Raw genomic sequence first — 27,324 nt, forward strand, 5'->3', positions numbered from 1 at the left:
GAACAAGAGAATGGGTGTCTAATCTGTTACGATTACTTTTCAGGATTTTGTAAACTTTGGCCCTACTGAACCCAACAGGAAAATTCCCAGTGACATCAGTGATGTACAAATGGGTTCATAGCCCTTCCTCAGGGTATGTTCCCGTACCAATCAGTAGGTGTGAATAAGCAGAGAAATCCTGTTGGAATGAAAACTTTTGAATTACTTTTCAAAGATTATCGTCAGCATGAGCAATCTCAGTAAAATTCTAATGACTGTTGTTAACAAACTGGGTTTTATTAAGTTTCCTGTAAAACAATGTGTTTTGGGGGGAGAAAAGGGGGGGGGGGGAGGGGGGAAGCAGGGGGTAATTGTCATTCCAGTGAATCAGCTCCCCTGGGAATTTCCAAAAGGTGCGGTTAGCTCAGAAGATTGTGGTGTTTGCCACATTTTCCACTCCTAAGGCTAATCTTTGTAATTCCAAGAAATTTGCAGCCATTTAGTTTTGAATCTAGAGTTAATATGCTTGATTAAGCCCTATTATTAATAAATCCACCAAAGGCACAGGCAATGGCAACAACTATAGAAAAAGATTAGGTATTAATTAGAATAAATTTATTACAAATCCTGAGACTTGTCAGACAGTTCAACACTCCAAATTTATCCAGCAAGGAAATGAGACTATCCAGATCATGAGTAAAAGGTGAAGACATCTTATCCGCATTGTGAAGGTATCACCAGGCAGCAGGGAGAACACAGAAAAGTGACTACCAGTTGTGTTCCCGTTGTGACCACCACTCAGGAAAAGAAAATTTAAGGAACTATTTTCATGGAAGACATGCAAAGAGCAAACCCAAATACCCAGAGATTGCAGTGACTTGTCCACCTCCCAAGCAGAAAAGATTCTTATAGAAAATGGCAGTGTTATTTCTTCTACTGTGAAGGTCTAACTTTTAAGAAAGAAATCATCTTCAGAATTGTAGCAAGAGAAATGTTTTAACTATTGCCCATATATATTTGACTAAGAAACTACTATTGTTTGTGTCCAAGAAACATGGCCAATTCTTCCCAGCTGTATTATTGCATTAGAATAATTTTCCATTACAGAGGTGACTGTTGCTCCAAGCCAGCGTATGTAAATTAGCCAAGATTTGACTCTCCAAGCTTTGCCATGCACAATGCTAAGCACCTCATGCATGATGCTGACGTCTCTCCACAGTTATAGACTTCCCTGGGAGTTGAAGGCACTCAATACTGCCTGGGAGGAAGAGATCTGTGTGTGGCAGAAAATGTTGGCATATTAGGAAAGTAAATGGAGATGATTCAATAATGACACTACTGTTTCTCATGCTGACCATCACTGTTTCATTGTTTCTTTGTGCTCCCCCATCAGTGGGCATCTCTCCTGGGCCCCATGGTGAATGCAGACTGGAAGCTCTCTGGGGCAAGCATTGGCCTTCGGAGTGGTGGTTATGTGGAGCAATATCCAGGTGCCCCAATCACAGCAACCACGAGCTCCTGCAGTCACGCAATGGCTGCTTCCTTCCTTCATGTGATTGCTCAGCTTGTTTACATCTGTCAAGCCTTTTATAAAAGCTGCGCTGCTAGCAAGGGCTGTTGGGTTTATAATTTTTTTTAATTGTTTTGAAGGCTCTTTTTAGTTAAAAAGTGTTTGCCACCAGAGTTAAGACATGGACTGGATTAAAGTTCAAAACCAGCTCACGTCAGCAAGTGGATGGAAATTGTTACCATCTGACAGCTGGTGGCCTGGAAGGAAAATGTAAAAGTCACTGCATGAAGGATTGGTTCAGGGCAGTGCCACAAGAAGTGACATGGCTTTGTTTTATATCCTAGGAGTACAGCTCTCTGTTCTGCCTGAGTTCTGCTCAAATGAGCGGACACAGAGATCAGCAAAACTTGCTACACCTCTCTGACTGCAAGTGCCAGGTCCTACTACCTATTAAACTTGTGCAGGAGAAGCTGTGGTTTGTGCCACCTATGATATTTATTGAGACTGTAGCATGGCAGGCCTGGTCCAGGTCACCAGATTCAACACTTCTTTGTTGCCTTTTAGCTCCCTAAGTCTTTCTCCCAGCTTGCCTCATCAACTCCAACCAGCAAAAAATGAATTAATGAGGATAAAAAGCTTCTATTTTCACCTCTGACTGCTTTAATAATGGCCCAGGTATATATTATTCAATATAAGAATACTCTAACTGTCAGAATGTCACATACAAATCATCATGCATTTAAATACCTGTTAAACTCCATTACAGAGTTTGTAGTACAAAGACAGAGCAGGTAAAGGTTGCAGAATTAACTGATCCAGAATAAATGATAGCACTAGGAATGGCACAGGGATTGCAGATTGCACATTGCAGATGCATGTCTTCTGGCTCTAACAATGCCAGCTAAAGAAATTACTGCCCTGAACATCTGATGTTCCAGTGAACCATGCTACCATCCAGAGGGACTCCAATAGGCTGGAGAAATGGGCTGACAGGCACCTCGTGAAGTTCAACAAGAGGAAGTGTGAAGTCCTACACTTGGGAAAGAATAATTCACCTTATTCTAATGGCCCATTATGTAACGGGAGCTGACCAGCTGGAAAAGAGCTTGGCAGAGCAGGACCTGGAGGTCCTGGTGAACACCAAGTTGACATGAGCAGCAATCTCACATTAAAGAAAGGAGAGTAAACTCTGTCCTGGGCTGCATTAGTAGAAGTGTTTCTAACAGATCAAGGGCGGTGATCCTCCCCCTCCATTCAGCACTTCTGAGTCTGTAGGCAGCGTACTATCTCCTGTATCTGTATCCTCAGCACAAGAGAGAGATGCAGGCACTAGAGAGAGGCCAGCAAAGAGCCACTATGATGATTAGGGGAGCAAGAAATGGTAGAGGCACAAGCACAGTTTTGCTGCTGCTGAAACTTTCTCTAAGCAAAAGCGGGGACTAGAGCAGCACTCCTGTAAGGAAAGGCTAAGAGAGTTATGTCTTCAGGCTGGAGAAGAGGAGACTCAGCTGGATCTTATCATTGTGCATAAACACCTGAAGCAAGTGTGTAAAGAAGACAGAGCCAGGCTCACTCCCCTGACAGGGCACTGCAACAGGCACAAACTGAAACACAGAAAGTTCTGTCTGAACGTGAGGAAACACCATTTTATTGTTAGGGTAACTGAGTACTGGCCCAAGTGGTCTGGAGCATCTGTGGAATATCCCTCTTTGGCAATATTCAAAAGCCAAGGTGTGTTTGGTCCTGGACAACCTTGTTCTAAGTGATTCTGGTTGATCAAGGTGTTGGACCAAATGAACTCTAGATGTGTCTCCCAATCTCAGCCATGCTGTTATTCTCTGTTTCTGTGAATCCACACCTAGAAGCTCTGCAGCACCTTTACCCCTGCCAACAAACATTGCTGCCTTCCCAAACCCAGCTACACATGGGAAGACCTCCCTATGAATATCAACAATACTAAACGGCATTATCTTAAATAGCAATTTTTTGTTGATTCAGATTGTTTTCGTTGCAACATTTAAAGGAGTGCATGTAAGAGTTTTTGAAGAGATTGACAGGAAAAGGGGTGAGGGAGGGAGGGAGGATGGTGGCCAGCAGCCAGGGCTAGGCTGGCTCCACTTACCTCTTACCTCTGTAACAACTGCAGTTGCACTGGAAAGGCAGAAAAGGGCTCAGTGTCCTCACCTCTGAGCTGCTGTGTCAATCAAGTTCTAGGAAATGCAAGCCAGAAGAACAAGACAGCAGACAAAATACTGCAAAATTCACAAACTCTCTGAACAAGCTAAAGGAAATAAACTTCAAGACAGTAAACTGTAGTGACTGCATTTACTCCTGAATTAAAACATTTGGGGATGGAACAGGTCAAATAAATCACTGCCTTTGGCTTCTTTACTGCAAAGGATGTGTTGAAATATTCAAGAATGAAGGTGCAGGTAGCCTGCTTATGTGATCATGCAGATTGCATGGAGTTAGCACATACACATATGTCAGGAGGAAATATGTTTTCTTAGAGGAAAAGAGACATATAACTGACAGAGACACTTCATACCGGATGAACACCAAAATCAAAATTGGGTGGGATCAAGATAAACTTTTAATGATGGTGGAAAAAATATAACCTTTTAAAGATAGAATAAGAAATACCACAGACTATTAGATCTGGTAACTAGTGCATAGGTCTGTTTAATTTGTTCTGCTGTCGAGTTTGAACAGGGTACATGCTTAGATAAGTCATGTTTGCATTGAGAAAAATAATACCTGTTTTTGTGTCTGATCCACTCTTATAGAGGTTTTTATTCTGCACTATTTACATACTTATATATTTTATATATTTTAAAAGGCAGATCTTAGAATCTTAATCATAAAGCAAGATTGTTGTGAGGCTTTTTAAGTGAGAATAAAAAAAATAAAGCCGGCACCTCTCCCTTTGGATTATAACAATAAATTCATAATAATTGAATGTTATCTTACTTTGCATTACTTTACAATCTACAAAACCTAATATCTGTTTTCCAGATTTGTGTCAGTGTCAATCAGTGATGCTAGATAAGAAAAGCAGGCTTGTCATCCAAAAAAAGGAAAGGAAAAAAAAAGAAGGCAAGACAGGACTCGTAACAGAAACCAAAAAACAAAGCACATTATTTCTTCTTTGTGTATGATTTACTTTGAAGTCACTAAAGGTCATAGCTACCTGTAGACTGCCTGCTGTTTTTATTCCATTTTCTAATGGGAAAAAAATATTGTAAAAGTCAATATTAAACTAAATCTTAATAATAATTTTTGTCTAGAGAAAGGCTGAAAAATGGGCCAAAAAAAGGGTAAGATTCTTTTCTTTTGAACAGATATAAAACATCCCAGACAGGGAAAAGTGTCCTTTCCCTCTGCTGTGCCTCCTTGGTACATAAAGCAGGAATCAGCACCTTTGAACCCTCATAAATGTATAAGGAGTGACATTTAAATATATTTAAATATGACCTGCTATGTATGTTTCTAATCTAGCATTGTAGAAAACTTGGAATGCAGAAGTTCATTGCTTTGTCTCGTTATTCTTATATGTCCTGTGGTGGAGCCCAGGGGTGGTTATGCCCTGGCAGTGGGTGCAGAGTAGTGCCTTTGAGAAAGTAACAGTTACAGCTTCACAAATGATGCAGATAAAATAATCGAATGTCTCTAATGTTATTATTTGCAGCAAATGCCACAGGAGGACCCCCCGTACAGAGTTCATTTTCTTTTGTTGTTAAACGAGTCTCACTGCTAGTTATTGTTAAACTGTGAGAATTGACATGGGCTGCTGGCAGAACAGACAGCCTGAGCTTTCTGCATGGCAGCATTGCCCCTTTTCATAAACCTGTGACCTCACCAATTTTTGCTGTGTTCTGCCATTTGAAAGCCTCAAAAGATGTTAGTTCATTATTAATGAGCTTTTAATTGTAAGGCTGTAGAAGTGAAAATGAGGATGTTGCTATTGTTGTCACAGAGGTTATAAATGTTAACCACAGTCCAAATTAATATTTTAATTCCTCTTCAGGAGAAATGTGCCTTACTCTTTCAAAGAAAACATCATCTTTTCTAAGTATGTCTATTATTCCTGGTCAGGCCAGAAATTCTTCAACAGTGAACTGTTAACAGTGAAATGTGTTCACTTCATGAAGCCAAAAGACCAGTGATTTCAAGGGGTATCTTCTAATGCCCTTGCCTATACGGTGGAGAAAAGAGATACTCTTGAGCAAAGCCACAATTCCTCTTCCTGAGTGTCTGTATTTACTAGTCACTTCCACTGTCAGTGCATTCAGAGGAAGGGAGGGTTTACAGCAGGGTCTGAAATGCTCGTTTTGAAAGAAATTAAGTACTGACTAAATAGGAATTTATCCACTCTATTGTGGAATTTATCCCCTGTAATGGTCCTAATATTCATTGAAGCTAGTAGTTTCAATGCAAATACTGAAACCTGTTATTTGAGCTCTACACTTGAGCACTACTTCATGTGTCAGTAGGCAGATCTTCTGCCTCCTTTTTTCACCTGTCCTGAACATAGACCTTGTACAACAGATTAATTTTTGGTATTCTTTTGCTACACTTCTCTCAATCCTGTCCAATTAGCCTTCACTTACTTCTTATGAAGCTGCCCACTATATGATCTAGATACTGCTAAATGTTGGACTTTATGGTTAGTTTTGCTCTTGCAAACAGAACAGACTCAAAAATGTGGCAAGATAAAAATACGGGTAGAATTAGAGCACTCTCTACTTCCCACTTGTTCTGTAATTGTCTAAGCAAGAAAAATCCAAATGTCTCAATTTAATTTCCATGCCAAGTCAAGGCCATTAGTATTGCTGCCCTACACAGGAGTTCATTAATCCCTAAATTGATCAGTCCCTACGTTCACCACTCTGCCACCATGAGCCATAGAGGGATGAAAATTATCTGGGATAGTCTCAACATCTGTTTCTGTATTGTTAGTGAAGCTCAAATCACAGACTTCGGAGTTTACAGGCAACAGGGTGAGGATAAAACCGCTTTTCTCAGTGTAAAGACTGGATGTATTTTGGAGCTTAGAGATGAGGAAAGAGAAGCTTATTCTTTACTGCAGCATCATTGACTTTCTGCTAGTAGTAACTGGGAGAGCAGGTTGGTTGATGTTTCTCACTGTTTGGAGGTAGAGAGGGATTTCTTCCTCACCAGAGGGGCAAGGTGTGTGAGGTTTTTAGTTTTCCTAGAAATAGACTGTTTGCTAGCTCTTTCTCTGCAGGCCTCTGCCTGAGGCATGCAGTGTTTCGGAAAGTGCTTCAAGAAATCATTTTGCTGAGTACAGACTTACATCTGTTATAGAGATATATAATAATTCTACTAGAGAGACTGAAGAGAGCATTTCATTAGTCCTCTGGGCTCTATGGGAAAATAAATGTGCAATGCAGTGTAACCTTACACATGCTACACTGCCTTTTTCTTTAAAGAAGGCCTCCTGAGTTGCCACAGGACTGTGTGGTAAAAGTGAGAAATTACTAAAAGGTAGGTATGTTTAGGGAGGGTACCAAAAATGTGTGGGAATTCTAGTCCTTTCTTGAGCATCTTTTCATAGAAAAAAAGAGCTGTACTTTTTAGCCTTTGCACCTAGCTTTATTAATTTTGTGCTGTCCATTCAAAATGTTGGATTTCCAATAGGGAGAGGTTGATTCCTTCAGCCAATATTTGTTACAATCAGCACAGAACTGACAGAATTTTGTGCTTCTTGTATAAAACCCAACTCATGGCTTTAGCATCAGACAACTGCCCAAATGGGGGCAGGGGGCCATCATTACTGTGCTTCCAAGGTATAATAATGTCTGAATTTATTAATGTATTTACAATTGCCTTGATCATCTCCTTTAACAGAAAGATCTGCAGCAGGAGGAAATACAATCCAAAACACACTGTGAGTAGCTGTTTGTGGTTATGTCACATCATCATCTCCAACTCAAAAACTCACTCAGAGGATCTGAAAGAAACCTAATTTTAAAACACATGGACCATTGACCACACAACTAGCAGCTCACTCACACATGAGAACAACCCTAAGTTGACTCATCAGCATATCTGCCCTCTCCTGCGGCCCTTGACATTCCCATCCCAGCTGAGAGGACAACACTTGACACGTGGTAATATAGAGAAGTTAATCTTGTTGGGGCCAGGTTTCAGCTACAGAGCAGCCTGTCTCTACTTCTAGGGTGCCTGCCAAGTTATAATGGTTATACCCCTATTCTGCCAAGCTGTGAAACCACAGTCTGTGTATACTCAAAAAAATCAGGTGCAGGAGCAATATGTAAATACAGATTTGTGCCTTGATTTTGCTTTTGATCCTGTCTTAGGAGGTGAAATGAGTATCCAAGGATTCACAAAAGGATGGATCCAGTGACCTGTCCAGAACAGACAGTGGGACTTGGGAGTGTGAGCATTTTACCACAAGTACCAATCATTGCATGATTTCCACTCTTATCCATATGAAATTGACCACATATCCTTTATTTGCTGTGAGGAAATACCTTATTTTCCCTTCTGTCCTTCAGCAACCCCAGCACACAGGAGGGGTAAGAGAGTTACAGCTTTGGTGCTGCTGCAGCATTCTCCCCTAGAACAGGTATATATGGTACATGAAGGAAAAAGGCTGTATCTACAGAAGTGACACTTTTCCAGAGACTGGTAGAGTGAGAGAGTCAAAATACTTGCAGGATATGCTGGTGGCTCCATCCAGATGGTGCAGAGGAGGTGGCATGACTCTGGCATCCTGAGTCTTTTGTATCCTTCCAAGGGGCATTAGAACATCCTTGCCTTCTTCCTTGCTGTGACCCAAGGCCCACAGTCCCACCATTAGTGTCCCACATCAATCCCACCTTCCCCTCCTGAGCTGGTCAGCACCTCCTTGTGTCCTGGCAGCTATTCTGGTGATAATGCTACTGCATGGGGTCTGCCCAGCTCACTAGTCACTGAGAATCATCCGTGGCTCAGCCTCAGGCAGTTATTTTGGTTTATTTTTCCTTCAGTCAAATACTTCTGCCATGAGCATTAGTGTGACATTAACAACATTTCTATTTCTATTCAGTTCTGTGTTGTTGTGAACTGCATTTCTCTGGTAGGTATTTGTTTTTGCAATCACAGTGATGAAATACATTTACTGGTTGTAGCAGTTACAGGACTTCTAAATAAATATCTGTCTTGGTTTAATTTCAGCAAATCGAGACATTTCACTAGCATTATAATAATAGGGATTTGGGGAATACTCTGTGTCCATGAAATAATTATTGAAGCAATTTATTCTTGCATCATCATAAAAACCCCTTCAGTTTGGGCTGTTCCCAGAAGATAAGGGACTAGTTTTTTCAGAGTAGATGATTATAATTTTAATTTCTAATAATTTTTTTCCTATACTTTGCCCTAGGCTTTGTATCTGTTTTGGTTTTGCAACTTTGGTGTGGGAAAATATGTAATTACAGTTTTCCACTCAACATAAATGGTTCTATTGAGAATAGTTAGCTGTCCCAATCTCCTGGTTAGCTTCCATCTTCAAAAGGTACCAATGCTGTTGGTGTGATCAGTATCACCTTTCCACTCCCTAGAAAAACATACAGATTTTGTGTGCACTGTAAGTGACTCTGGCTTTGGTAATGTTGTTACCCTTGCTTCCCCTTTGAATTTAATTTTTACATATTTCCAGACAGTAGGCTGATGTTTTATACCTTGTTAATTCTTATCAGCTGAATGGTAATGAATATGTATAACTGAGAGGTTAATTTAGGAGGATATGAAAGGAATTGTAGACTGGTGAAAACTAGATAGTGTTTTCTCAGTGTTTTCTCTTTAAAAACTTTGCCCTCTGTATTTGTATTCTCTTTAAAATACATTGCCTTCTGGCTGCAGTGGTATGAAGGGTTTTGTTTTTATTCCATCAGTTGGCGCAGTCTTTTCTTTATTTTTCATATTATAAAATAATATACTTACATTATTTTGAAATAATTTCGAATTAAATTGGTAATGTAGAAAAGTTATGCAGCTGTGAAATGTTGTTTGGCAGTGCTGACCATTTTCATAGACTGAGGCATTTCATTGATTTCATACATCTGAAATCCAGGGATTAGTTACTGAGAAATTATTTCCCCACCGCTCCCACTTTGATGGAAGGGATCTATTGTTTTTGGGGCATGCCTAAACACATGGGATGTTGTTTCTGGAAGAAGTCTATCATTCAAATGAGATGATATGAAAGGCAGAGTGTGTAAACTCCAGCTGTGGAGAAACAGATTGTAGCTAATGGATCCAGATTTTGCCAGGAGTCATCTGGATAACTTGACTTTGTGTTGAGCTGCTGCAAACAACAATAACAACAAACTCCCTTACACATATGCTTGATATGGAGTGTTTTGTAAATCTGCCTATGGAAATTTCTCAAAAGAAAACTCTTCTCAAAAGCAGCTAAATGAATGACGTAAATTTTGTCAGGACTACTATGATTCATAACTGTACAGAATATGGGCTTTATTACGTTTCTTTTATGTGTGGGTATCTACCAGTGAAATCTATGAGGGCTGTTCTGTGAGAAAAGTCCTCAGGACCCTGCCTAAAAAGTTGCATGTGTTGGGCTTGCAAATGGTGTATATTAATAGGAAAATTCAATTTGTTTTCCTCTTCATCCTTCAATAACATGTGAAGGAAACAACATGGTCTGAACCTAAGTGCAGTATTCATGCAGGCCAAGAGCCCGCTGTTGCGCCACACACAGAATTCCCACTGAGGTCACTGGAAGTGCCCTGAGCCGCGTCCCCCTTGGGCTGAGCCTGGGTTTGTGTGCGTGTGGATGTGCGCGCACGCCTGCGTGTGTGTGTGAGTGTGTGTGAGTGTGTGTTGAGTAATCATTTTCCACAGCAGAAAAAAACCCATAAAAATTGAAACTTTGTTGTCATGCTATCTTACAAGGAAGCTAGCTTCACCCACACAGAGTTGAAAGCACATACCACTCTGTTACAGCACATAAACACTGTTATCACGCTAGTTGCAGAAAGAGCACTGTCACTGGGACATTTTATAGGCATGGGCTTTTATACTATTCAGCAAACTATTGAAAATTAAAATGTAATTAGTGTAGCAAAACAATAGTTTGCATCTTTTAATTACTGCTCCATTTTTTTTGACAGAATGTTTTAATTATTGTTTTTTCTTCTGTTCTGTTTTTATTGATTTGGTGCCAGTTCAATTGTGTTACCAAGACCTCCCAGTACTCAATGAATTTACCTCAGGGGATTCTGCCTTCTTCATTGTTTTAAAATAAAACAGATCTCCAACTACCTACAAAACAAAATTAGAAGGGGAGGAGGAAAAAAAAAGACAGAAAGGAGAATGAAAGAGGAGCAGGAAGGGAAGGAGGGATGGCAAGAGAGTAGAAGGAAGAACAGGAAGAAGGAAGGAGAAAGGGAAAGATGGAAGGAAGGAAGGAAGGAAGGAAGGAAGGAAGGAAGGAAGGAAGGAAGGAAGGAAGGAAGGAAGGAAGGAAGGAAGGAAGGAAGGAAGGAAGGAAGGAAGGAAGGAAGGAAGGAAGGAAGGAAGGAAGGAAGGAAGGAAGGAAGGAAGGAAGGAAGGAAGGAAGGAAGGAAGGAAGGAAGGAAGGAAGGAAGGAAGGAAGGAAGGAAGGAAGGAAGGAAGGAAGGAAGGAAAAGAGAGAGAAAGAAAGGAAGGAAGAAAGGAAGAAAGAAAGAGAGAGTGAGAGAGACAAAGAGAGAGAGAAAGAGAGAGAAAGAGAGAGAGAGAGAAAGAGAGAGAGAGAGAAAGAGAGAGAGAAAGAGAGAGAAAGAAAGAAAGAAAGAAAGAGAGAGAGAGAGAAAGAAAGAAAGAAAGAAAGAAAGAAAGAAAGAAAGAAAGAAAGAAAGAAAGAAAGAAAGAAAGAAAGAAAGAAAGAAAGAAAGAAAGAAAGAAAGAAAGAAAGAAAGAAAGAAAGAAAGAAAGAAAGAAAGAAAGAAAGAAAGAAAGAAAGAAAGAAAGAAAGAAAGAAAGAAAGAAAGAAAGAAAGAAAGAAAGAAAGAAAGAAAGAAAGAAAGAAAGAGGAAGGAAACAAGAAAAAAGTGAAAGGGAGGAAGAGTGAGAAGGAAGGAAAGGAGAAAGAGAGGGAAAAATCTTCTCATATTATACGCCTTATTTTTATGTGTTCTAGTGTAAAACTGTTATTTAGTTATACTATCAGATTTGTTTTCAATTACTTTAGCTAAAAATGTTGTTCTGGGGTTTTTTTTAAAAAGAGCAAGAAAATTTAAGCTCAAAGAAATAATCTTGATCAAAAATGTTAAAATCACAGTAGAAAACACCAAAATACCCCTCACTTTGATAATGTTTTCAATAAAGTTCCTTGGGGAAGAAAATACATGTCCTGAGATGCTAGGTTATGGCTGTACTGTCATTCTCTGTGGGTGTGCATGCACTCAATTTATTGCAGCCCTTCAGCTGTCAGAAAAGTGCAAAGTATGTGGGAAATGACACAGAACACTGATTTAGAACACTTTCATCTCTATATGGTCTGTTTTCGTTAGTGATCAAGAGAGAGGAAAGTAGTGGTTAGGCACTATCTGTACTACAAAGCAAACCCTGCAGAGGCTATACAGCACATGGTCTTTTGAGTGACTGGATACCTCTAACTGGAAACAAACAAACACACAAAGAACTCTATTTATTTGAGAGACTTTAATAGCTCCTTTGCAGCCATTTTGTACATAACAGGAAGCAAACCATTCCAATTTTCAGTGTGCTTTATCCAAAAGTATTTTCAACCAAGGATTAGTTGCCACACATTTCGTATTACTTTTGACTTATTAAATATTTGTAAAATTTAAGAAGGCTTACTTACCACTTGCATATTTTAGCCCTTATGTGGCAAGACATTATTTATTTACTATGCTGTTATTTGATTACTAAATAAACAGCTCACAGAGGCAAACAACAAGAAACCCAAACCCAAGAAGACCAACACTGCATTTTCAATAGCAAGATCCCTTGGGAGCCAGGCTCCGGGATTTTCATAGCAGAAAAATGTGGTCATACCACTCAGAGGCATTGGCAGGGAGGGAGGGACTAGGAGGTGGTAGACGTAAGTCCAAACAAGGAGGATCTAGTGGAGAACCTGATAAAGTTAGGAGGATTAACACTCTATCTCTCCTGGAGATTTACGTTTTTGAGTTCCCCTTCATTTGATAAAATGAAGGGAATTCTGGTTGTCTTTCCTCAGGCAGGATGGCCTCCAGTTGCCTCTCTCCAAGTAAACGAGTAAGATCCACTTTGCAATTTGGACTCTTTCAGGTGAAGGAAGACAACAGTCTTGCTGTGTGCTGCTACTCCTCATCAGTGTCAGCCACTCCTGGGTGCAGGTTTTAGTACTGGCCGTGACTTTATTACAAAGGTGTGAAATATTACCTTCAGTCACTTTGGCAAGCATTTCTAGAATTCAGCCTTCAAACATACAAATACAGGCAGCAAGTACCGCACAAGCCTTTAAAGTTGGGCAGCAGGTAGGACCCACTGCTTTGATTCTTTTTTAATCTTTAATTGCTGCAGTAATTTCCCTCTTCAGCATTATGAGTTGTTGGGGTTTTGTTTGCTTTGTTTCTCCTTGCTGGAAAGGTGGAATTGCCATGTCGCAGGGATGAACCAGTCCCGTCTATGTCACGGTCATATCACAACAAGCTGCCACCAACTCATGGCATTAGCCCTGGTGATGCTGGGGCCACCTCATGGCAGGTGGGATGTTGGTGGCTAGTGATCCATCCAGCCCTTGGTGTGAGCTGGGGGAGCCCTGGGCAGGGAAGCAGAGGTTGTCACTTGGCAAGAGAGGGGTGTGCTCCCACTGACACCCGCAATCCTGGAGAGGCACGTGACTATAACCCTTTCCACTGTTTCCTTTGCTGCTCAGCTGGAAAGTGCAGTAACTTTCTGGAAGGACACAGACCTAAGGATAAGGAAACACACTGCTGATTTTCTAGGCGTTTGTTCTCTTAGAGATTGTAATCAAAATTTATTAATATCCGTTGTTCAACCCTGAATATATATTTACACTTCTTTGCTATGCATTAAGTATTGACGTTTAAATTTAGCGTCTCCTTCTGCATGTTCATCCGGAGTGAATATTTTTCTGATGAACTCTGTATACCTCACTCTAGACGTTTGTAATACAGAGGTCTACATCTAAGGCCAGGCTCTCTTTATAGTCAGTGGAAAGAAATACTCACAGGAGATGATTCATCTGACCTATTTTAGATATCTATGTGAGGACGAGATTAACCTTGCCCCAGAAGTATCTATTTACTCTTCATTGTCTGTGGAGAACTTGCCACACTGCAAGTATCTGAGGCTGAATGCAGTGAATCCTCCTCTTCATGCAAAGACCAATTATCCTGAGAAATCCCATGCTACTATCTGCCTTTGCTTCCAACCAACACTGCAAGTCCACTGTGAATCTCAAAAGTTGTGCATTAACATCCTGAATTTCTATTCCTGCATGAAGCCTGGCACTCATGTTTCCTGAAGACTTGAGCTGTGGATATGGCCCTCCATGTCAGAGAGCTTCTGCAAAGCAGGAAGATGGAGCAGCTCCTCTGCTGCTGGCATAGCTTTAAAGCTCATTCATGTGTGTGCATACAACATTTGGATTGATGTGTTACCCCTCCACAGGCCATGAGGCCATACTCATAAGGTTGTCTCTCGCTTAAATTCACAGCTTCATGTCACCTTAGCACTGCATGCTGCTTATGCCACCCTTTTCCATGGGGTACTTGCATTTTGTACCCCTTACCTCATTCCACAGGGACCATGCAGTCCCTCAGGAGCCAGAGCAGATATTGTCAGAAGATATTTCTGAAGAATATGAAGTTTGTACACACACAGTCCCGGCATGAGGTGGTTTATGTACTGAGAAGTCAGAGAAGGTGGAGTAAAAGAAATGAAAACATGCCAATGTTTCAATGTTAACTTTCAAGTGTGAGGAGGGTAAAACTGGAGTGTAAGAGGAAAACATAAGAAGGAAATATGATTAGAAATAATGCATTAGTTGTTATTTTTTCATATGAGACGCACACATGCTTGGCAGAGTAAAAGGAAGTATTTGCCAATATTCAGCCTCACAATACTATGTTTGTTTTCATGTCATTAGCATGATAGCCTAAGTGGCTCCCTCCAATAAAGTGTGATGTTTCTGGCTGGAGATTTGCTCAGACAGCTCAGATCAGCTCTGATGTTTATTTACATGCACACTGTTGTGAAATTGTTACACTGTGAGCAGAGGAGCTGGAGAAACTGTAGAACGTTATTTTGCCAAATGTTATTGTCATAAGTAGGTCCCAGCTCTGTGGGCTCAAGATGGGCAGACCCCTGTACTGGGGCATAATACGATGTCAGCTGGAAGTCTTACACAAGTGGCACAGCAAGGATGAACTTACAGTTCTGATTGTGATTTCACAAATGTTTGTTTGTTGTTCTCTGTCCCAGAGAGCTGTGTTTAGCAATCCATGGAACAGCACACCAGGACTTCAACAAGATGGTGTGATGGTGGCTGGGGGTTTTTTTGAGAAACAGAAGCTGTGGTGTAGGATACTCCTCTTTTGCCAGAAGCTTCAGCATAATTGCCTTTCCTATTAAAAATGCTCCTCTGGCAGAATCCCTTGCCTTGCCATCAGCAGGTAAGGCTCTACTTGCTTAGGAAGGATGGACACTGTACTGTCTTTCTTCCTCTGTCCTGTACAGTATTCCCAGGGTAGATTGTGTCAGCAGCCTCTCAAGACAGCAAAACTTCTAGTAAATAGCTCCTAGAGATGGAGGGAAAGAGCTGCAGTTCTGGAATTATTGTTTTAGGCTATCTGCTGACTCAGAAAGGCATATCTACATCTACACCGTAGCCTGTTCACATCTCTGAAGTGTTTTATTGAGCAGTAAAAGGTAGAAAAGCCCTCAAACACGAGCCTGAGCCTGATGTAACTGGATGGTTCCAAAGCTTGAGACCTGAACAAGAGCAACTTGCTTAATTACAGAACTGGATTGCCCTTCAAATAAAATCAAACATGTCCTTTATATTACATCATTACATTAAAATTTACATGTTTTCGTGTATATCTGAAGTCTCCTGCATCTTTCCCCCTATCTCCACCTATTCTTAAACCTCTGGTCCTTGATATTTATTACAGAGTGAATGCCTGATGTTTGATAAATACAGGAATAAACTAAAATGGGATTTGTATGATGCTATTCTTGCCATGTGTGTTTTTGTTTTCTCCAAATTTACAAAGGCCAGACCAGGATTAAAAGACTTAGCTTCACATTCCTAAAAGCAGTGCAAAACTTTCCACCCAAATTAGCTGGCCACTCTTCTTTGGATATCACAAACATAAAAACTTATTTTAAAAGATAAATCATCTCTGGACAGCTTAGGTGAGGAATAGCAACTTGGTAGTAGCACAGATAGCTCTCAAGCCCAATTAATTTACTGGAAGCACAAAAGACAAACTCCCACCAGGCAGAGCTGCCTACTTTTGGACAAAGAAGCAACTTGTTTTCAATTCTCCTTGTATTTGCTACTTGGACTCTGTCATGACATTCAAATAGATATCAAATATTTGGGTTCAATAGGAAGAACACAAAAAGCAATTACATGCAAGTACCATCAAGCTTCTCTTAGGATTAACAGTGATGTGGAACAAAATCTGCAGTTCTGGTCTTTGCAATCACACAAAATCAGTGAAGACATTATTACACTGTTAGTAAGTTAACAAGAGTTCTGGATGTACAGGTGACATTTCCTCTCCTCACTACCAAGCTATCCTGTGGCTCTCCCACAGATGTATTACTGTCCCTTGTTTTCATGACTCCCATTGCTGTAGACTCTGAGGAACCTACGCATGAGGAACTGAGACCCACAAGACTGGAGTTGAGATGATACTTGAGGTGTGATCCAGACCCTCAGTCACCCAATATGAGGGCAGGGATGTAAGGCAGGGATGCCTTACAGTTAGTTTGAAACACACGTGCACACCAGGTAGGGAGCACCTGAGAGCTGCCCCTTAGGAAACACTTGGGCACAGGATGGGTCTGTAACTCTATCCTGACATCCTGCAGAAGAGAGGCTCCAAGCTGACAAAGTAACTTGTAAAATTTGCTTTAAAACATAAACCCTGGGCTCCTGAGTTCCTTTAAAGTGTGGACTGTCTTCCAGGCAGATGGATGGGCTGAGCTGAACAAGGAATTGTCCCCAAAGGCTGGAGAGCCTTGCAGCACCTCCATGCCACCTGGTGCTCAAGGAGTCCCAGGAGGGTGGAGCCTGCTCTGGAGCTCAGCTTTATTTTCTTGTATTTGCATGTGGCACTCATTTAAATCTTTGATTGAAACAATCAGCTTGTCCAGGGCCGAGCTGTGATCCTCTGCCTCCACAAACAGCCTGGTACATCAAAGGAATGGATGACATGAGTCAATTGCTCGTGGGCCCAAAATCTTGCAGAGCTGATTGCTACTTCCCCCCCACCCTTCTCTCACGTGAAGAAGGCAGAAACTCAGGCATGAACCCAGCTGCAGGAAGCAGGAAGGGGAGGTCTGGTGTTACTGCCTGGTGAGAGAGCAGCCATCTCCCATCTGTGACAGTCCAGCCTGAATACTTCACTGCCTCTCCCAAAAGATCCACAGAGAGGCTCTGTGCCACCCGAGCCCAGAGGGGCAGGAACACCACAGACTCATTTTCCCTGAGGAAAATAGAGAGCTATGTTGTCCCCTAAAGGGCCTTTGGCTCTCTGACAGCTAAAATGCCAGTGCCTCAGGATGTGTTTCACCATCCCTATTCCTTATGGGGTGCCCAAACCTGAGCCTCGTCCCATGTAGGTGCACCTCTGCTTTGCCATCAAATTAGCCAGAGCCCATGCTCTACATTTATGCTTTTTTATGTTGGCTTTCTCCATCTGCTAGAGCATGGATAATGCCAGGTCTGGTGCAAGACCCGCTGATAAAAAATTGAGCCATCAAAACATGTGACCACTGTTAGGCTGGAGCCCTAAGGCAGTATTTGCTGTACAGCTGAACTGCAGCCTCAGCCTAACCTCGTCAGTCCAAACTGCCTCCATATTCAGCAGAGAGACACATGCATTTCTGGAAAGCTGTTTCCATCCTAAAGGATATCTGAGAACGATGCCCCAAACTATCTCCCAGAAGTGCTGCTATTGATGAAGGAGCCTCAGGTGATTAGCTCAGCCTAAGACCAGCTCACAAACAGCTGAAGCCAGCTGAAGAAGGGTCCTCTGGAATGCTAAACAAATTTGTCGCATTGCTGGGGTTCTTTATACTTGACTTGATGGATTTATTATTAGTTGTAACCAGATTCTTGGACAAGCACTGAAGACAATATCCAAACAGAGAACATCAGCATGCACTGCTAATTTCTGGCATAGAAAATGTTTGGGGTTTTTTTTTTGTTCACTTTAAGGGATCTTTTTGGACTCACTTTGGTCTTCCATTACTGGTGGGATTCCTAAAGATTGTTTCCAAAACGAGTAATGAGGAAAACAGACTTTCTCATTATCCTTTTTGGGAGCAGTTGGCATAAAGTATTCTGTTCATTAGCAAATGAAGTAGCCACAGTTCCCCTGTGTTCTGAACATCTTCTGCATTCAGTATCACAAATGAAATGTAGGAGTACCGGTTGTACTTCCCATCTCCAATACAAAAGTTAGGGTGGTTTTTGTTTTCCTTCTGGTGAGCACACAAGAGAAATTGATTGTAATTAAGGAGAGAGTAATTGGCAGCAGCCTCAAGTCTTCCTTGGATCCATTTTCAATAGCTTGAAGCTTGTCAAAATCTGTTTTCAACTTACAGGATGATCTGAGAGCTACAAATGCCTCCTTTGCCATCTGTCCTGTGGGTTTCAATATTTGCTCTTTTTTAAATTATTTGAGTGCAGTAGGGTGCCAGTATCAAGAGAACTTGTCTCCTTTTGCTGAGTTGTGGGGCAGGAATTTGAGTGGGTGAGGTCTCAGGAGGCATAACAGTTTTTAAACTCAGTCTTCCTTAGATCTTTATTTTTCCCTTCATGTGTTTCCATTCACACCTGAATCATTCATTATACTGGCAAGCTGGGAAGATCCCTCTTTTCTTCAAGGTAACCACACATTTCTGAAGTAAATTATAGGTCTGGAGATTATAGAAATTTGTTGTCTAGGCACACACCCTGGCTCCTTTCCTTTTCCAAAGCATGTAATAATAAAATGTTTTTCCTTTTTTCCTCCGTAGCTAATGTATGCCTAATGTGGGAACAGTTGTTTTTTTGTTTTGATGGAACATTAAAGCAGGCTATGTAACAAGGGAGGAAGTCTAAGTGGCATTTTAGTTTTAAACACAGCTTTGAAAATAAGTGGCAAATCAGTGATCATACTGCATTGGTGTAATCTCCTTTGTGGTTTTTTGCTGGACTGTCAGCTTAGACATAGATTAAGCACGGGATAAAAGTCCAGAAGTCTCTTTTGAATTTTGGGCTTAAATACCAATGTTCAAGGTCACCTCTCCTTTCCTACCCTGCGATGTTTTCAACTCAGGTTCTGAGTTTACTCCAAAAAAGGACAAATTAGCCATTGCTACTGCTATTTTGCTATTTGACCCAGAGCAATAGCAAAAATACCTGAGTAAGCTACTTTTCTGATGCTGAAGCCATGAAAAGCATTCTACCACTCAAACACATGGAAGGATTCTAGTAGAGCTGAAGGATGAAAACATTATGCCTTGTTGGGAAATATTAATGTTCATGGATATCACCCTCTTATACTCCTCAGATTTTAGTGTTTCATATGTAACAGAAATGGAAAAGATCCAACCCACTAATTTAAGTACCTTGCAAAGCACAGACAATGTAGATGAGCTCAGCACCTATTGAAGATGTTTCCACAGGGGAAGATGAGCTGTAGGACTGCCAGATAATTAGAAACTGGGGTTTAGTGGCAGAAGTACTTAGATTTTGAGAAAATATGCTGTTTGCAACCAAGTCTTGCTCAAAGTCACTTGCAAGCAACATCAGAAAGAATGGGTCTGGCAGATCTCTCCTTTCTGTCAGACCTGACCTTGGCAGATAATATTATGTAAAGGATTAGGGCCAGAGCAATGAGAGAGGCAAAGAAAGCAGGAGACTAAGGGGAAACCTTGCCACAGACAGCTTCAGAGGAAAGCTTTGTTACATTTTATTTTTCATAGAAGTGTGAAAATTTTAAAAAATGAGGGAAAGGAAAATTGAAAAGAGAAAGCAAGCCCTCTGACACAGAAAAACACATTATTTTTAAATTTTTTTTAGATCAAATTTACTGGGCAAAGGAAAACATTCAGGTCAGCTTTATTTGACAAAACGTGTTGCCTCTAGAAGAAACACCCCCCCCCCCCCCCATGTTTCTCAAATTAAAAAAGATAAACACAGGTTTTGTTGGAGGATTATGGTAGAAAACAGTGCATGAACAGAGATTTTTTTAAAAGGGGCAGGTAAAACAGAGAGAGACAAAATAAATCTGTAACCAGGATATTTGTGAAGAGAAACTCTGCTATGCCATGAGTCTGGTGCTGAAAATCATGTATGTATGCCACATCCTTTCTACCTGTGTTTCTGGAAACTCTGATACCTGTGAATATGCAAACTCTGAACAGCCTTCAGCAAGAGCTTTGCTGGAAAATTAGTCCCAAGCCTTTCTTACAACAAAATTAAATGGGATATTTGAAGGCTAGAGGTAAAAGCGCATACAGCATATGGCACTCTTCAGCTCTTTACTTCAGAAAATAATTATTTCAAATCCTTTATTCCAGAAAATGGACCCTTCATATCCTTCCTTTGGAGCATCTGTGATGACCTAGACGCATTTGCTAATTGCTGTGTAATGGACTAAATGTGTTTATTAGGTTAAGTTCGTTTAACAGGGGGGAAATAAAGGCTATTAAAGTTTGCTGTAGCCAGGAATGAAAATTCCTGGTTTTCCCTCTGCTGCTCTCTCTACAGTGATAAATTCCGGAGAACACATCTCAGTTCCCTCCAGCCTGAGCCATCTACAGATGCATGTTTTCTTTCTATAACCAGCTGTAGCTAATTGCATCAGTGCCGCCTCTACTGCTGCACATGAAAAAGAAACCTGTAATTTATTGCAACAGACCATACTATTCCTGCTGTACATCTTGCTCGTTCTGTGATTGCAGTGAACGGATTTCTCATGGTTAATTGGCAGTTCAGAAGTGGAAAACAACCTTGCTTGGATGAAAGCTTTCAAAACCTCCTCCATATGTTCTATCCAGATATCGATAAAAGAACAAACAGAAAACATATTGTTTATCTGTAGGGCCATGATTTCCCCATCAGCCAAAGAAATAGTGAGTCAAACCCATGCCTTATGTGAATCTTTGCTGTAGCCATCACAAGTACAGTGCTCATGATAACGACCCATTCATTTTATTACTGCTCGGATGGTAACATGGCGCCTTGAAAAACATGTGCAGGTGAGGTGGTGCAAATTACTGTCAAAGTCAGTGGAGCTGTGCCAGTTTATACCAGCAACAGATCTGCTCCAGTCTCTGCCTCGGGGAATTTATGAATCATAATGTAACTCTAAGTAGATCTAGTGGCTGTAAAATTCAATCCTGTCTTTAATAGCAGTGAGGCAGGAGAAGGCAAAAGGTGAGCCCTAACCTACTTTTGAAAGGGTCATATCAAGGGCATTGAAAAAGGCCTTTTAATTGTTCTTACAGCTCTGGGAAGAGAGACTGTAATGAAAGGCAGTAAAATCTTAATCACAACTCATTGCTCGAGTTAGGAATTAAATATAGGAGTGAGGAATTAAATATAATTCTGCCTAAACCTGTGGATTAACAAAATGAAGGCTTCAGAGCTCACTTCCCCTACCTCCACTATGAGCCCCATCAAAGTCTAGGTACTAACGTTCATGTAACTAGGTGTGAGGCTATGTTGTGAGCTAGACAGGAACAGCTCCAGGTTAAAAAAAGAAAAACAGAAAAAAATAAACTAATTAATAAACTCACAGTATGCACACTTAATAGCAGAGGTTAGCATTTGGAAAATGACTGGCATTATAGAAGAGTGAAGCACTTAATACTCCCCAGCTATTATCGTGTAGTGCTGCTATTTATTACTGAGGTTCAACCTCACGTTTGCATCTCGGTGCACATCAAAGAGCCTCCCTGCCCAGGCTGTGTGTTCTGGAGCTTGGCTCACAGCTCTGCCTCCTCTGCTCATGAAGGCTGCCTCAGCTCTGCCTTCCCATGGCCCAACCACAACTGTTCGCTCCAGCTTAGCAGGTGCAGGGTCTGAAGCCTCAATTGTTAATTGCTCTATTACGTTAATGTGAAACTAAAAGGATGGAGCAGAAAATCACAGGCATTGTCTTTTCATTTACCCTAATTGACCAAACAACAGTAAAAGAGTGGCCTGAAGAAAGTATCTTATAATGCATTGGCACTAGTTAGGAATTTCAAGAGGGATTTTTAAAATTCTTTGCATCCCCTTAGTAACATAACTTCAAAACTGGCACTGAGAGGGGTTTTTACCATTCAGGTAGTTAGCAGCAAAAGACGGAGATTGCAGCTGTACAACTCTATTCGAGGCAGGAGATCTGCAGCTGACTGTGGACACCCAGCACTGCTGATGGCCACAGCTGTGCCTGAACCATGAGGCTGTTCTGTCTTCATGTGGTGAGTCTGCATCAAAGAGCAGAGGGAAGATAGACTTCCTAAGGGATGGAGCAAAGTCTGTGGCTTATGTCACTGTAGCTTAGAGATTTATCCTGCTCTGTGAGCCATCCAAGGAATGCTCTTCAGACCAGAGATAGTTTCTTCCTTTGGACATGAGTCACCAGAGAATAGTTTTGCATTTAAATAAAGAATCCAAAAAAAATATGGTATTTGGCTTCATTACTGATTTTCATCCACTGTATATATATATATTCTTTTTTTCTGCTATTAACTTAGGATTAAACCCTTTAAGTTTAATGAGGCAATACCCCATTAGCTTCAACAGAAAGGTTTTTTCACCTTGTGTTTCTTTCCAGTTATTGTGGTTTCTGCAGCAAGTAGTACCTGGGCTCTGCACCTCATCACTTCACCAAGACTTACTACTCTGCCCACTGTCCAACCACAGAGCTTGGTATAGGAAAAGTGGGGAGAAAGAGACTTTACCTTCTGTCATAATAAACATTTCAGCTGTGTGGACCTAGAGAAAAAATAAGGTATGTGTAAAGCTGTCTCATGGAGTAAAAGGGAAGGCAGCAGCAGAGACTTAGAGCTTTGGGCTGGGAATGACATTTACAGACAGGACATGCTTTTGAGTTTGCAGCCCTCTGTTTCAAGGTGGTCTTAGACACACAAAATTAATCCCATCTAAAGTGATTACATCTCAGCATATACAGCCACTAACGTGACCATTAGGTAGAGTAACAAAGCAAAAAAACCCCAAAGAGACTATATACTAGTAGAAATTAAATTAGATGTTCCAATCATGTATTTTGGGATGTTGTTGATGTATTTTATGCCCTGGTACCTATCCATGCTTGCTGGGTCTGTGTGGCTAGGTTTAGGTAGCAGAGGGACTACAAGGCTGACTTCTGTGGAACCTTCTGGAAGCTTCCCCTGTTGTCTGATAAATCCAACACCAACCATTTCCAAAAATAGACCCACAGCTGGCCAAGGCTCATCCCATCAGCAATGCTGCGATAACAGATTTAAGAAAGGACAAAAATGCCTACACAACTGCAGCCAGAGAGAGGAGTGAGAATATGTGAGAGAAATAGTCCTGTAGATAAGAAGGTCCACGAAGAATGAAGGGGAGGAGGTGCTCCAGGTTCCAGAGCAGGGTTTCCCCTGTAGTCTCTGGTGCAGACCATGGTAAGGCAGGATGCCTCCCTGCAGCCCATGGAGTCCACTCTGGAGCAGAGATCCACCTACAGTAGCTGGAGGACCTCATGTCTGAGGGACACTGCGACCCTATGGGCAGCCTGTGCTGGAAGAGGCCCAGGCAGGACCTACAAACACATGGAAAGAGGAGCCTGCACTGGAGCAGATTTGCCAGCAGGGCTTGTGACCCCATCTTGGTTTTATCTCTCATTACCCAACTCTGATTTGATTGGTAATAAATTAAATTATTTTTCCTCAAGTTGAGCCTCTTTTGACCACGGCAGTTCCTGATGAAGTGATCTTTGCTTTCCTGCCCTTATCTCTCCTCATAAGCCCTTAGTTACAGTCTGTCTCTCCTGTGCAGCTGAGGAGGGCAGTGATAGAGCAGCTCAGGTGGGCACCTGGTGGCCAGTCATGGCCAACCCACCACATCATGTCTTGTGTGTGTCACAGTTAAACAAGCACTTTTGCCATGCAACTTTTGCTCCTGTAAGAAAATGTGAAAAGGATAACACGAGAACTTGTGTTTACAGTCTATAGCACAGCAGAATGTCTACTTAGTGCATGCTAGGTTTTTCAAATAATCCGTGGGGACAGACTACAATTGCAGCTCTTTCTTTGCAGTAGCACACTACACAGTTTGTTGTTTAACAGGTTTCTTTCTTTTAAGGAGGTTTGTAGCTGGGAAGGTTGAATTCAAAGCTGCAGGTTTAACCAAACCAAAATGGCTTATAGTAGATTCTCATATTATGTAAGCAAAAAAGAAATATTAACTGGTGCCAAGTCACCAAACTACCAAGCATTCTTGACTATTTGCAGGGTGCACTTGCATGAAAAATTTCCTTAGCATTCTGTTCAGAAAAGGGTTTTTCCACACTTTTCTTCTTCCTTACCTGTTTGTCCCTGTCCCCACGACGCTCTTGGCTGTCTTCCTGTTGCCATCTGTCAATGAAAGTGTTGATGCAACTTTCTAGGGGCTGATGCTGTAGAGGGAATCCTAGCAATGTGTTCTCATGAATTTGTGCAGTCCATACTGGAAATACCTCTGGATATAAAGTGCTTGAATAAGCCGAAATTCCAGTGGAGGTCCATGTTCTTACTGATAGCATCAAGATGGATGAGAGAGAAGCATGACCAATGGCACATTTTGGGATGCTGAATTTGTTTCTACATAACCACAAAATTAACACTTTTCATTTGACCTCATCCTGGCATTCAGCCAATAAGTGTGACTGGGAAGTACATGAGTTTCTAAGACGGTCACTCTCTCAACTGTACTTTTCAGAAGACTACTAATTTTGCTCTGTGGATGTGACACTGGATAGGTAGAGAACATAGAGGGCAGAAGAAAGCTTGGTCCTGGATAAAGGAAAAGGATAAAACAATGTTCAGGACAAGCATGGGCATGGACACCTTCTCATGTGAGGCTGTGACTGGGCTGAGAGTGAGGCTATCTGTGCCTCTGTATGCCTGGTTTAAGGAGTGACTCAGCTAAAGGCAAAGCAGGTACAGTGGGCTTGTGTGACAGTGAGGAGAGAGAAGCTGAGTGGTTCAGCTGCTGGAAGGAGAGGCAGGTTTGTGTTCAGTTTCAGGCTATGAGCATTTCAGTGCTGTTCGTCTTTAGGCATGACATTAATCTGTGCAAACTACAGTACTATGTTAAATTTGAGTGCACGTGCAGCCTCAGACCCCATCACTTCCTTTTCACAGGGGTGAGCTGGAACGAACACAAATGTGCCATGACTTGTGTAAGGGTCCTCCTTACTCTGCAGTATATTCACACCAAGGAGGAACTTACGTATCTTTTATCCTTTAAGGAATTCTTTTTACCATTTATAAACTAACTGATGTTCTGTAAAGATAGCAAAAATAATGCAAGAAGGTGGCTAAAAGGTTGATGTGACCCAGGGTAAATATGGTGATGATTATGCATGGAATATAAATAACCTATGTAAAGGGTACCAGTACATAAAATGCATATTTCTCTTTTAGGAGAGATGAAGAAAATATTTACTACCTTATTAAATCAAAAGAAATATGTAATTAAAAAACAATCACTAGCTTCAGAGCTGCAATAAGTCTTTTTATTAGGTATTAATAATTTTACTAGGTACTGTATTGCTGGAGGGCTGGGATCATATGAGTTGGTAATAAACCATCTTGATACATCATGTTCTTTCAGTCTTGCCAATGTGACATTTGCTGTGCAGGCACTAGGAATGTTATGCATCTGAAGTAAAGCAAGTGAAAATACCTTATCGATCCTGAAACACCAGCCTGAGCAAATTAATATTGAGGGCACGGACTTAAGGAAAAAAAAGCATTTTGATGTGTATTCATATGACAAAAATGTAGCACATGGTAAAATTGACTCCTGGTTAAAAACTGGAGAGGTATGCCCAAAACCTTCTAAATGCAAGAGAGGCGCCTGTTTTCTGTCTGGATCACTGTAGCCACTCGTTCTGGGACAATACCTATCAGTGTCATGTGGCACATGAAAACTGTTGAGATTTTATATTAAGCTCTACTTCTGACCAATAAGTGAGTCACAAACCAAAATCAGTCTGATGCTTGATCCAAACATGTTCTGTGTACTTCATTATTGCTGATGATTCCTGGGAAGAAAAATGGTCATTAAGGATTGATCCCACCCCCCCATCTCCCCCATTTTCTCCAGCCATGAAAATAGGTCTGGCTTTGTAGGCTTTCCCCATTCTGGAAGAAACAGCTCTTGATTTTCAGTGGGATTATGGCCTGTGTATCCAAATCTGTTAGCAAGATGACATCAATGAATTTGAAATGTTGTTCTTATGTTAATGCTTCTCTAATTAGCAATGTTTGAAGTAGCTCTGTTAAACTAAGAACATATCCTAACCTCAAGCCAAAACTCAATCCAATCCCTCTTTTGAAAAAATTCAATTACCATTATTTTCTTTGTCAACATCATCTCCCAGAGCACAGCCCACAACTCCCAAGAAAGAAGACAAATCATCTATAAGCAACTTCTGCTTTAACATAAAGTAATCACATATAAATCAAGCCCTCAAAATATTTCTGCAAGCATTTTCACCTATGACTCCATAGTTTCAAGGATATTTTCAGCTTCTTCAACTGCCTTCCTGATATCCAGATGAAATAAAAAAATTCTAAAAAGCAAATGAGTTCAACAACTCCTGTACCTCCAAATCAATTTTTGTCTGTGGGAGGACTGTAACAGAAACAGTACCAGTGACTTAACCAGAAAAACTGCAGTTTGGACTTTCCATTACAGCAGCAGCTATGGAGGTGAGAATGTCTAGAAACAATCTCTCTTGGGCTTGCTCATACAGACATGTTTACTTTCAAGCTGGTGTATTTCAATATCCGTTCTCTTAATGCATATTTCCAGAAGTATTCTCTATCTCTTTAAGGTTAGCAACAAAACCTCACTCAGAAAGGTAGAGATATAGAATAGACATAGTAGCTGAGTTTTTATTCTAGTGCATCAAGAAGAAACCTACTACACATATGTAAAATTACAGAGCTAAGCAAATCTGCCTGGCAGAAGGGTAAGAAAGTGACAATCTGCCTGCTGTGCTGTCATGGAAAGCTGCCCTTTGACGGCAGTAGCTAAGGGTTATATGAATTATAGACAGGTTGATGTACACTTTTTCTCCTCCTTGTTGTGGCATGCCAAACACTCTTGTGGCAGCTCAGTTTTAATAGAAATGATACGTGTTTTAGAACCATTTTGTCATATAGGCTTCATTTGCTTTCTTGTGTATTTTAAGAACTGTGTGTTTATTCTCTTTGCAGCTACTGTTTTTACAGAGAATGTCTTGTGTTTTACTCCTTTTTTTTTTTTTTCCCCTCAGAAATTTGACACAGTTGTGGCAGTATTGATTAGAGATAAAAATAAAGCAGTGAAGTGTGTTCAGGAGAAAGTGGCCCACCATCCA

Source organism: Chamaea fasciata, unplaced genomic scaffold (assembly GCF_029207755.1).
Source record: "Chamaea fasciata isolate MVZ Bird 193981 ecotype frontalis unplaced genomic scaffold, bChaFas1.0.hap1 SCAF_3, whole genome shotgun sequence".
NCBI classification, from domain to species: Eukaryota; Metazoa; Chordata; class Aves; order Passeriformes; family Sylviidae; genus Chamaea; species Chamaea fasciata.